The sequence below is a fragment of the Scyliorhinus torazame genome, chromosome 20 (genome assembly GCF_047496885.1).
Source record: "Scyliorhinus torazame isolate Kashiwa2021f chromosome 20, sScyTor2.1, whole genome shotgun sequence".
Classification (NCBI taxonomy): Eukaryota; Metazoa; Chordata; class Chondrichthyes; order Carcharhiniformes; family Scyliorhinidae; genus Scyliorhinus; species Scyliorhinus torazame.
In genome coordinates, this window is record NC_092726.1 from 23,213,275 (window position 1) to 23,225,945 (window position 12,671).

The following is a 12,671-nucleotide window of genomic DNA, read 5'->3' on the forward strand; positions in this document are numbered from 1 at the left end:
GAGACTGGCACTGGGAGAGGGAGACTGGCACTGGGAGAGGGAGACTGGCACTGGGATGGGAGACTGGCACTGGGAATGGGAGACTGGCACTGGGAACCTGGCACTGGGAGAGGGAGACTGGCACTGGAAAGGGAACCTGGCACTGGGATGGGAACCTGGGAGAGGGAGACTGGCACTGGGAACATGGCACTGGGAGAGGGAGACTGGCACTGGAAAGGGAACCTGGCACTGGGATGGGAACCTGGGAGAGGGAGACTGGCACTGGGATGGGAGACTGGGAGAGGGAGACTGGCACTGGGAACATGGCACTGGGAGAGGGAGACTGGCACTGGAAGAGGGAGACTGGCACTGGGAGAGGGAGACTGGCACTGGGAACCTGGCACTGGGAGAGGGAGACTGGCACTGGGAACCTGGCACTGGGAGAGGGAGACTGGCACTGGGAGAGGGAGACTGGCACTGGTAAGGGAACCTGGCACTGGGATGGGAGACTGGCACTGGGAGAGGGAGACTGGCAGTGGGAACGGGAGACTGGCACTGGGAGAGGGAGACTGGCACTGGGAATGGGAGACTGGGAGAGGGAGACTGGCACCGGGAGCTGGAGACTGGGAACGGGAGACTGGCACTGGGAGAGGGAGACTGGCACTGGGAGAGGGAGACTGGCACTGGGAACGGGAGACTGGGAACGGGAGACTGGCACTGGCAGAGGAAGACTGGCACTGGGAACGGGAGACTGGCACTGGGAGAGGGAGACTGGCACTGGGAGCTGGAGACTGGCACTGGGAGAGGGAGACTGGCACTGGGAGAGGGAGACTGGCACTGGGAGAGGGAGACTGGCACTGGGAACGGGAGACTGGCACTGGGAACGGGAGACTGGCACTGGGAGAGGGAGACTGGCACTGGGAGAGGGAGACAGGCACTGGGAGAGGGAGACTGGCACTGGGAACGGGAGACTGGGAGAGGGAGACCGGCACTGGGAGAGGGAGACTGGCACTGGGAACGGGAGACTGGCACTGGGAACGGGAGACTGGGAGAGGGAGACTGGCACTGGGAGAGGGAGACAGGCACTGGGAGAGGGAGACCGGCACTGGGAGAGGGAGACTGGCACTGGGAACGGGAGACTGGCACTGGGAGAGGGAGACTGGCACCGGGAGCTGGAGACTGGGAACGGGAGACTGGCACTGGGAGAGAGAGACTGGCACTGGGAACGGGAGACTGGGAGAGGGAGACTGGCACTGGGAACGGGAGACTGGCACTGGGAGAGGGAGACTGGGAACGGGAGACTGGCAGTGGGAGAGGGAGACTGGCACTGGGAATGGGAGACTGGTACTGGGAGAGGGAGACTGGCACTGGGAGAGGGAGACTGGCACTGGGAACGTGAGACTGGGAACGGGAGACTGGGAGAGGGAGACTGGCACTGGGAACGGGAGACTGGCACTGGGAGAGGGAGACTGGGAACGGGAGACTGGCAGTGGGAGAGGGAGACTGGCACTGGGAACGGGAGACTGCACTGGGAACGGGAGACTGGCACTGGGAGCTGGAGACTGGCACTGGGAGAGGGAGACTGGCACTGGGAGAGGGAGACTGGCACTGGGAGAGGGAGACTGGCACTGGGAACGGGAGACTGGCACTGGGAACGGGAGACTGGCACTGGGAGAGGGAGACTGGCACTGGGAGAGGGAGACAGGCACTGGGAGAGGGAGACTGGCACTGGGAACGGGAGACTGGCACTGGGAGAGGGAGACCGGCACTGGGAGAGGGAGACTGGCACTGGGAACGGGAGACTGGCACTGGGAACGGGAGACTGGGAGAGGGAGACTGGCACTGGGAGAGGGAGACAGGCACTGGGAGAGGGAGACCGGCACTGGGAGAGGGAGACTGGCACTGGGAACGGGAGACTGGCACTGGGAGAGGGAGACTGGCACCGGGAGCTGGAGACTGGGAACGGGAGACTGGCACTGGGAGAGAGAGACTGGCACTGGGAACGGGAGACTGGGAGAGGGAGACTGGCACTGGGAACGGGAGACTGGCACTGGGAGAGGGAGACTGGGAACGGGAGACTGGCAGTGGGAGAGGGAGACTGGCACTGGGAATGGGAGACTGGTACTGGGAGAGGGAGACTGGCACTGGGAGAGGGAGACTGGCACTGGGAACGTGAGACTGGGAACGGGAGACTGGGAGAGGGAGACTGGCACTGGGAACGGGAGACTGGCACTGGGAGAGGGAGACTGGGAACGGGAGACTGGCAGTGGGAGAGGGAGACTGGCACTGGGAACGGGAGACTGCACTGGGAACGGGAGACTGGCACTGGGAGCTGGAGACTGGCACTGGGAGCTGGAGACTGGCACTGGGAGAGGGAGACTGGCACTGGGAACGGGAGACTTGCACTGGGAGAGGGAAACTGGCACTGGGAGCTGGAGACTGGCACTGGGAGAGGGTAGGGGGTGGTGAGGGAGGGTGGGTGGGGGACAGGACTGAGGAGGGGGTAAGTTGGGTGCAGGGGGCAGAGAGGGGTGCAGCATTGATTGTCGTATGTGGAGCATAATTCCAAACTTCGACCACTACTTTGTGTGTGGAAGTATTCCTTAATTTCGCTCCTGAAGGCCTACCATTTTAGGCTGTGCCCTTCAATCCCAGACTCGCCAACTAACAGGGTTCTATTTCCCCTATCGGTTCCCCTTAATGTCCTGGAAACTTTCACCAAATCACCCCTGAACCGTGTAAATTCCACGGATTCACAGAACCTGGGAATAGCACAACACAGAAGGAGGTTATTCGGCCTATCGAGTCTACCCCAGCTCGTTCAAAGAGCCGTCCGGTTGGTCCCACTCACACACTCTTTCCCCATATCCCTCATAATCTTCCTCCTTCAAGTGTGTATCCACACCCCTCTTGGTGACTGCGATTGAATCTGAAGGCCCGGGTCAGGGCAGCGAATTCCAAATTCTGGGAAAAACGCGTCCTGTCACCTCCTCAGCACCTGCAACTCCTTTCTACGGTGAAAGAAAAAAAACAAACCGGAAAGACTTGTATTTCCAGAGCATCTTTCGCAACCTTTTCGAAATACGTCAGGGACAGCGAAACGCTGTTTTGAAGAGAAGTCAGTGTTGTAATGTTGGAAAGAAAAGTCGTCAGTCAAACCTGCCCATCGCCTGCTCCCATAAACAACAGCCGTCGTCATCCGAGACAGATAAGCTGCTCTTGCGATGTTGATTGAGTGATAAATGCTGGCCCAGACAGCAGCCGTAACTCCCCTGCTCGTGAGGGGCTGTGAGAACTGATGTTAAACGCAATATGCTGGCTTTTGTACTTAATACCTCTATTAATAATGCCCACGTGCTGTATTAACTGTTTTAATAATTAACTGTCTTACCTAGAACATACAGTGCAGAAGGAGGCTATTCAGCCCATTGAGTCTGCACCGACCCACTTAAGCCCTCACTTCCACCCTATCCCTGTAACCCAATAACCCCTCCGAACCTTTTTGGTAACGCAGGGCAATTTATCAAGGCCAATCCACCTAACCTGCACATCTCTGGACTGTGGGAGGAAACCGGAGCACCCGGAGCAAACCCACGCAGACACGGGGGAGAGCGTGCAGACTCCGCGCAGACAGAGACCCAAGCCGGAATCGAACCTGGGACCCTGGCGCTGTGAAGCCACAGTGCTAACCACTTGTGCTACCGTGCTGCCCTTCTTGTCACCTTCAGAGGTGCTTGGACGCACCCACAGGCCCTCTTCTCCTGGCACCCCACACTTGTCTTGATGAGACTTTGTTGGGTCTGGGGTCAATGGCGTAGATTCTGCACATTCTCCCCGTGGCTGCGTGGGTCTTAATTGGAGAAAAAAAGAATTTGATGCTCTGGGTGCTCCGGTTTCCTCCCGAAAGACGTGCTTGTTGGGTGAATTGGACATTCATTGAATCATAGAATTTACAGTGCAGAAGGAGGCCATTCGGCCCATCGCGTTTGCACCGGCTCTTGGAAAGAGCACCCCACTTAAGCCCACACCTCCACCCTATCCCCGTAACCCAGCAACCCCATCTAACCTAAAGGCAATTTAGCACGGCCAATCCACCTAACCTGTACATCTTTGGACTGAGGGAGGAAACCGGAGCACCCGGAGGAAACCCACGCAGACACGGAATTTCGGGTCGAAAGTTTGGAGGTGCTCGCAACAATCTTCCAATCGGCCTTCAGTACTGTGTCGGGCGTGCCAAAGACTGGAGCATTGACAGGACTACCCCTCGTGCAAAGTGGGAGGAAACTGGTTGACCCAGAAGAAACCCACGCAGACACGGGGAGAACGTGCAGACTCCGCACAGACAGTGACCCAAGCCAGGAATCGAACCCGGGCCCCAGGCGCTGTGAGGCAGCTGCGCTAACCACTGTGCCGCCCCCTCAACCACCAGTTGAAGATTGTGGGTTGCAGTTCCACTCTGACACTCCAATACAAGGATCTCTGGTCATCCCTGCTGTGATCGGGGCAACACGGTGGCACAGTGGGTCCACCCTCACGGTGCCAAGGTCCCAGGTTCGATCCCGGCTCTGGGTCACTGTCCGTGTGGAGTTTGCACATTCTCCCCGTGTCTGCGTGGGTCTCGCCCCCGCAACCCAAAAGATGTGCAGGCTAGGTGGATTGGCCACGCTAAATTGCCCCTTAATTGCAAAAAAAATTAATTGGGTACTCTAAATTAAAAAAAAAAATCTCTGCTGTGGTCACCAATGTCTATCACCCAATCAACAATCACACAAACAGTTTTATTTATCTTTATTTTAATTCCTTCAAACTGGGCCAGCATTTATTGCCTCTCCCTAATTGCCCTTCAAATGACTTCATGGCTTCATGGGCATCATTGGGCTTTTAATTCCAGATTTTTTAAAAATCGAATTAAAATGTCACCATCTGCCATGGTGAGATTTGAACCAGAGTTCCCAGATCATCTAGGGAACATGAATCCCGGCAACATGAGAATTCCGGCCTACATTTCAGAACCACTTCACTGGCTGCAAAGCACCACCTTTCAGGTTTGTTAATAAAATTGAAGCCCATTGGATAATATAGTTGCCATAGTACCAGATGACCATAGGTTGCTTCCTCCTTTGAGGGGGGAGACCTGACTGGTGGTGATTTAACCTGAGGGTCACCACACCTCAGGCAAGGTTGAGAAGGTGGGGCCTCCGTGGATAACCTGCGCAGTTGGCCTGGCCCCAATCCCTCGGTTTTTGTGTGTTCCAGTTCCTCCTAATTTCCCCCCCCCCCCGGCAATCTCGGGGCAGGGTGAACTCATGAGTGGCATTGAACGGCGCAGTGACACAGTGGTCAGCACTGCTGCCTCAAAGCGCTAGGGACCCGGGTTCAATTCCGGTCTTGGGTGACTGTTGTGGAGTTTGCACGTTCTCCCCGTGTCTGCGTGGATTTCCCCCGGGTGCTCCGGTTTCCTCCCACAGTCCAAAGAGGTAGGGTTATGGGGATAGCTCGGGGGAGTGGGACTAGGATAGGGTGCTCTTTCAGAGGGTCGGTGCAGACTCGATGGGCTGAATGGCCTCCTTATTCTTCACTGTAGGAATTCAGCAACAGCTAAAAGGGGTTTCCGCAACATCCCCCCTCTGCACACTGACAATAAAGTGAGGGATAGAGAAAAGAGGGTGTTTGCACTGAATAGGGCCACAGAGAAATTAATTATTGGTTCATCTGAGTCCAGAATCAAAGTCCCATGAGGGATTTCTTCACGGAGATTGGGGGCCTGAAGCCAGGCGTTGTCAAATTCGCTTTTCCTAATGGTGGAGATTTCACAAGATGAAATAGGCACCTGGGGATGAATCAGGTTGTAGGCAATGGGGCAGGATATTCGGCCGAGACAGTGTAGATGGTGACCAATCCTGGCCAGAGCTCCTTCTGCGTGGTCTTCTAGTCAGGTGTTAAAGCAGCAGGCTGGCTTGCTGCCCGGGGCGGCAATATTACCTCAACAAGTCACAGCTTTAGCTCATGCGACCGCACCTCTTCACAAAGCCTTCAACAAAGGGCGTTTGGCCAGTGTCTATAAATCGACTTTGTGTGCCAGGCTGATAACGCCTCAGCCATGATGGGTCGAAAGAGGCTCTATTTGTTGAGGCTCTACCGTTTGAGAAGCCAGAGACCCACGGGCTCCGTGAGCAGGCGGGGCTTGTCAAATGCAAGTGGCCTTGGTGTAGCTCCCTTTGAAGTTGGGCTGTTCCGTTCCCGGCTAATCATTAGTGTCTCCTCAGGAATAATGAGGGGTGACATTTCCAAAATTGCCAAGTGGCTTCTTTTTGTCCAGTGACTCAAAGACAACGGAGAGAGGATCCGCCTTTGGTCTTTGTTCAGCCGGAAGGTCCAGTTTAATATGAAGAAGTAGCAATGAGGAAATATTTTTATAAAAATAGGCAGTGTTAGGTTCTGTTCCATCGCAAAGCAAAAATAGCCAAGGGGTAGAAAACTGAGAGTCGTCGTGAATGGCTACTTGTCAGGCTGGGCGGACACATCTAGTGGTGTTGTCTACGGGTCACTGCTGTTCTTGATATGCATTAGTGACATCGACTTGGGCGGCACAGGGCACAACGTCAATATGTGCAGGTGGCACAAAACACGGAAGTATAGCAAAGATCGAGGAAGGTCGTCATAGATTCGAGGAGGACATGGGCAGGCTGGGACAACCAGAAACATACACACAGCTATTATTTCATCAGTCATTCAGGTCAGAATGTTCTTGTTGCTAACTTTTGGTTGGTTCAATTGGCTCTGTTTTATAACCTTTGCTCTCGAGTCGCCAGGTATCTTTATGATACCGCCACGAGGTGCAAGTTCAAGTAATGATCAATAACTCAATACACCAATTAGTAAGATTCAAATCAAAGCACTTTTATTTACACACAGTGTAAACTACTCAAGCATAAACTCTACTTTCTAAGCTACTTCTACAACTAACAGGTCTATACTTGCCCGGGGATCGCTCATTAGTATGTAGATGGCCGCTACATTATTTTGCAGATGGCTGCTTGTATCAATGCTGTCTGGGCTTTTGCAGAGTTAAATACACAGTAAACTTGCACCTGCTGGTTTCTGCCTGTGTTGGCTGAATTTCCCTTCAGCCTTTGCTGTTCTCCATTTTACACCGGGAATTGGCCAACCTAGGTGGCTACATTCTTCACCCTCTGGAGAATGTTATTTATAAAAGAAATATTCAAAATACTATCACGGCCTCTTTGAATAACTCCCTCAGGGGCAGTCGTTTATAGTGTTTAAGCTCCAAGCTCAAACAGATGATATTTAAACCTTCACTTCAATCTTCTCAATCTCCCATCGGAATCCATCCCGTTAAAATCCCCTCAATCTCCCATCGAAATCCATCCCGTTAAAATCCCCTCAATCTCCCATCGAAATCCACCCCGTTATAATCCCCTCAATCTCCCATGGAAATCCATCCCGTTATAATCCTCTCAATCTCCCATCGAAATCCATCCCGTTAGAATCCTCTGAATCTCCCATCGAAATCCATCCCGTTAAAATCCCCTCAATCTCCCATCGAAATCTATACCGTTATAATCCTCTCAATCTCCCATCGAAATCCATCCCGTTAGAATCCTCTGAATCTCCCATCGAAATCCATCCCGTTAAAATCCCCTCAATCTCCCATCAAAATCTATCCCGTTATAATCCTCTCAATCTCCCATCGAAATCCATCCCGTTAAAATCCCCTCAATCTCCCATCGAAATCCATCCCGTTATAATCCCCTCAATCTCCCATCGAAATCCATCCCGTTATAATCCCCTCAATCACCCATCAAAATCCACCCCGTTATAATCCTCTCAATCTCCCATCGAAATCCACCCCGTTATAATCCCCTCAATCTCCCATCGAAATCCATCCCGTTATAATCCCCTCAATCTCCCATCGAAATCCATCCGGATATAATCCCCTCAATCTCCCATCGAAATCCATCCCGTTATAATCCCCTCAATCTCCCATCGAAATCCATCCCGTTATAATCCCCTCAATCTCCCGTTGAAATCCATCCCGTTATAATCCTCTCAATCTCCCATCAAAATCCATCCCGTTATAATCCCCTCAATCTCCTGTTGAAATCCATCCCGTTATAATCCCCTCAATCTCCCAGCAAAATCCACCCCGTTATAATCCCCTCAATCTCCCATCGAAATCCATCCCGTTATAATCCCCTCAATCTCCCAGCGAAATCCATCCCGTTATAATCCCCTCAATCTCCCATCGAAATCCATCCCGTTATAATCCCCTCAATCTCCCATCGGAATCCACCCCGTTAAAATCCCCTCAATCTCCCATCGAAATCCATCCCGTTATAATCTCCTCAATCTCCCATCAAAATCCATCCGGTTATAATCCCCTCAATCTCCCATCGAAATCCATCCGGTTATAATCCCCTCAATCTCCCATCGAAATCCATCCCGTTATAATCCTCTCAATCTCCCATCGAAATCCAACCCGTTATAATCCCCTCAATCTCCCGTCGAAACCCATCTTGTTATAATCCCCTCAATCTCCCATCGAAATCCATCCCGTTATAATCCCCTCAATCTCCCATCGAAATCCATCCCGTTATAATCCCCTCAATCTTCCATCGTAATCCATCCAGTTATAATCCCCTCAATCTCCCATCGAAATCCATTCCATTATAATCCCCTCAATCTCCCATCGAAATCCATCCCGTTATAATCCCCTCAATCTCCCATCGAAATCCATCCCGTTATAATCCCCTCAATCTCCCATCGAAATCCATCCCGTTATAATCCCCTCAATCTCCCATCGCAATCCATCCGGTTATAATCCCCTCAATCTCCCATCGAAATCAATCCCGTTTTTTGTGAGGGCCACGAAGAATCCCGCACGAGTTTTAAGGATACAAAGTAATAACATTTATTTACAATAACATATATATATATATATATATAACAGCAGCAGCAACTTCCCTTGCTGCACTCTCCTTCCTCTGGTTCCAAACTGGCCAGTTTTATTTATACTTGGAGTTTACTAATGGTTTCTCCGCCCCTCTCATTGGGGAAGCTCATACTCCCACAGGATTGTGGTATTGTCATTAGTCCCCAGCCAATGGTAAGTAGGCAGGTTATAACATCCCTCCCCCCCAAAGTCCAAGGAATCCACCGAAGACCCTGGCGAAGGAGGGCGTCGGACTCGTTTTGCCGCAGGCCGGACACCATTTGCAAGCGGCGCTGGATGAGGCGGCGTGTAACGAGACGGAGACCGGCGCTTCCATGATGAACGGCACAACGGTTGTGCATCCACGGCCCGTGGACCCGAGGATTCCCCCTCTGATGCATCGTGTGTCTCCATCTCGGAGTCAGAGTCTGCTGCCTCCATCATGTCAGCGTCTCTATCTCCATTCGGTCCCGTAACGACCTGCGCAGGCTTTGAGTGAGGCACCAGTGGAAGATTGTGAGGACTACCTTCCCTTGTCTCTGGTCTCTGCGGCTGTAGAAATGAGCTCTGGGGGCGGGGAATCTTTTGAGGGATAGTTTTCTGGACCGAACGTGGTCTACATGTTTTCGCTGGAGACGACCCTGGGCTTGCACCTGGTAAGATATAGGGCCCGTTTGGTGAAAGATTACACCAGGAACCCATTGGGCACCACCAGCAAAATTCCGAACGAACACTGGGTCACCGGGCGCAAACTGCCGAATCGGCCGATGCCTGTCCCTGCCGTTCTTGTGTGCGGCGTACTTTTGCGTCAATGTCCGGGAAAACCATACTAAGGCGGGTGCGAAGTCTCCGGCCCATTAGGAGTTCTGCGGGAGCTACCCCAGTCACCGCATGGGGGTTGGTCCTATACGTAAACAAAAAGCGAGCCAGTCTCATGTCCATTGATCCGGAAGACTGCTTCTTTAGGCCTCTTTTGAATGTCTGCACTGCGCGCTCTGCCAACCCATTTGAAGCCGGGTGGTAAGGGGCAGTGCGGATATGGCGTATGCCGTTCATCTTTATGAACCTCGCAAACTCCTCACTCGTGAATGGAGTGCCGTTATCCGTGACCAGCACCTCGGGGAGGCCATGCGTACTAAACGACAAACGCATCTTTTCAATTGTTGCGCAGGACGTTGTCCCCTGCATCTTATGCACCTCTAGCCATTTAAACTGGGCGTCAATTAATAGAAGGAACATGGATCCTTGAAAAGGGCCTGCAAAATCTGCATACAAGCGTGCCCAAGGCCGCCCTGGCCATTCCCAGTGATGTAGGGGCGCGGCCGGCGGAAGCTTCTGATGCTCCTGGCAAATGGAGCAGTTTTGGGCCACCTTCTCAATGTCGGTGTCGAGGCCTGGCCACCAGACATAACTCCGGGCCAACATTTTCATTTTGGTCACACCTGGATGCCCATTGTGCAAGTCTGTTAGTATCAGCTCCTGGCCTTTTTCCGGGACAATCACACGCGTCCCCCACAAGAGGATGCCGTCTTCCACGCTGAATTCTGAGAGCTTGGAGGAAAATGCCCGCAACTCACCTGGGAGCTGTCTATGCTGCCCACCATACAGGACTATGTGCCGAACCTTTGACAAGACTGGCTCCGTCTGGGTCCACTCACGGATCTGTGATGCCGTGACAGGCAAGGTGTTCATAAAATTTAGGGTTGCAACCACCTCACCGGTCGTGGGGGTCGACATGGGGCTGGTCGATAAAGGCAATCGGCTCAGTGCGTCGGCATTTGCTATCTGCATTCCTGGTTTATGCTCCAGAGAATACTCGGATGCAGCGAGCAACAAAGCCCAGCGCTGGATCCGTGCGGACGCAATGGGCGATATTGGCTTATCCTCTCTGAAAAGTCCCAGCAGAGGCTTATGATCAGTCACGATAGTGAAATGGCGGCCATACACGTACTGGTGGAAACGTTTCACCGCAAAAACCACTGCCAGGCCCTCCTTCTCGATCTGCGCGTGCTTTTTCTCCGCTGCAGTCAATGTGCGGGAGGCGAAAGCTATCGGTCACTCGGCCCCGTTCTCCATCTTGTGGGACAGGACGGCCCCAATACCATACAGGGATGCATCACATGTGACGAGCAAAGGCTTTCCCAGATCATAGTGGGTTAGTAACCCAGACGACGACAATTGTTGCTTTACCCGCCGGAAAGCGGTTTCTTGCGGCTGACCCCAAACCCAGGTGTGATTTTTCTTTAGCAGAAGGTGCAAAGGGGCCAGTGTAGTTGCCAGATTGGGGAGGAACTTCCCGTAATAGTTTACGAGACCGAGAAAAGAACGAAGATGCGAAGTGTCAGTCGGGGCCGGGGCCTGTTGAATTGCACGCACCTTCTCTGCGACGGGGTGCAAACCTTCGCGGTCCACCCAATAATCTAGGTAGACTACTTCCTTTGCCTGAAATACTCACTTTGTGCGACGTATACGGACTCCAGCCTCCGAAAAGCATCTAAGGACAGCCTCCAGATTTTCCAAATGTTCAAGCTCCGACGTCCCTGTAATCAAAGCGTCATCTAAGTAGACAGCAACATGTGGTAAACCTCTCAAAATGCCCTCCATAACACGTTGAAAAATTGCGCAGGCAGAGGATACTCCAAAGGGCAACCGTGTATATTCATATAGGCCCCGGTGTGTATTAATCGTTACATATGGTCGGGAGGCAGGGTCCAGCTTCAACTGCCGGTAGGCGTGACTCATATCTAATTTTGTGAACGAGAGTCCACCTGAAAGCTTCGCGTAGAGATCCTCTATGCGAGGCATTGGATATCGGTCGAGTCGGGAAGCTGTATTCACTGTAAGTTTATAGTCGCTACACAAGCGAACTGTGGCATCTGGCTTCATTACAGGTACAATTGGTGCTGCCCAGTCAGCAAAACGGACGGGCCTGATAATACCCAAACTCTCCAAACGAGTGAGCTCCCCTACTACCTTCTCGAGCAAGGCATAAGGCACCGGGCGCGCCCGGAAATAGCGCGGCGTGGCTCATGGTTCGACTTGGATACGGGCTACGGCCCCTTTTATTTTCCCCAAACCAGGCTGGAATACATCTGGGTATCGTCCGAGCACCTCAGTCAACACTTCAGAAACTGTTTGGAGGATGTGCTGCCATTGCAACCGCAAATGGCATAACCAGTCCCGACCCAACAGGCTGGGCCCATGGCCGCGCACCTCGATAAGTGGGAAACGCCCCTCCTGGCGTCCATAGACAACAGGGGTCATTGTAGTTCCTGCAATGTCCAGTGGTTCCCCCGTGTAGGTGGCCAACCTGGCCTGTGAGTCGGTTAATGTAAGGGTCTGTATACCCTGCTTGATGCGGTTGAATGTCCTCTGGGCGATCACGGAGACCGCTGCGCCAGTGTCCAACTCCATCTCAAGCGGGTGGCCATTGACCCGTACTGTCACCTTAATGGGGGCCACACGGGGAGCTGCCACACAATGCAGCTGCAGGCAGTCGTCCTCCGTCTCCATGTCCTCAGGAGTAGTCGCCGCAGGTTCATCCACATGGAAGGTACGACCCCTGGGCTGGTCCCAGTTACGGCCCCTGGGCTGGTCCCAGTTTCGGTCGGAACGACGGCGCCTCTGGCGCCCCCAGGACCGCCGTCCGCGACGGGGTCGGCGCCTACAAGTCTGACACGGACATGGCTCCTCATCCATTGGTTCTGGAGAAGGCTCCCTTCGGGGAGGAATGTCCGAC

General features: G+C 53.2%; 1 protein-coding gene across 1 annotated transcript in view; it reads left to right on the top strand.

Annotated features, from left to right (window-relative positions):
- The window catches only part of ikbkb (inhibitor of nuclear factor kappa B kinase subunit beta), a 224,189-nt gene that overhangs the window by 59,416 nt on the left and 152,102 nt on the right, over window positions 1-12,671 (top strand). The gene's annotated exons all lie outside the window — the stretch shown is intronic.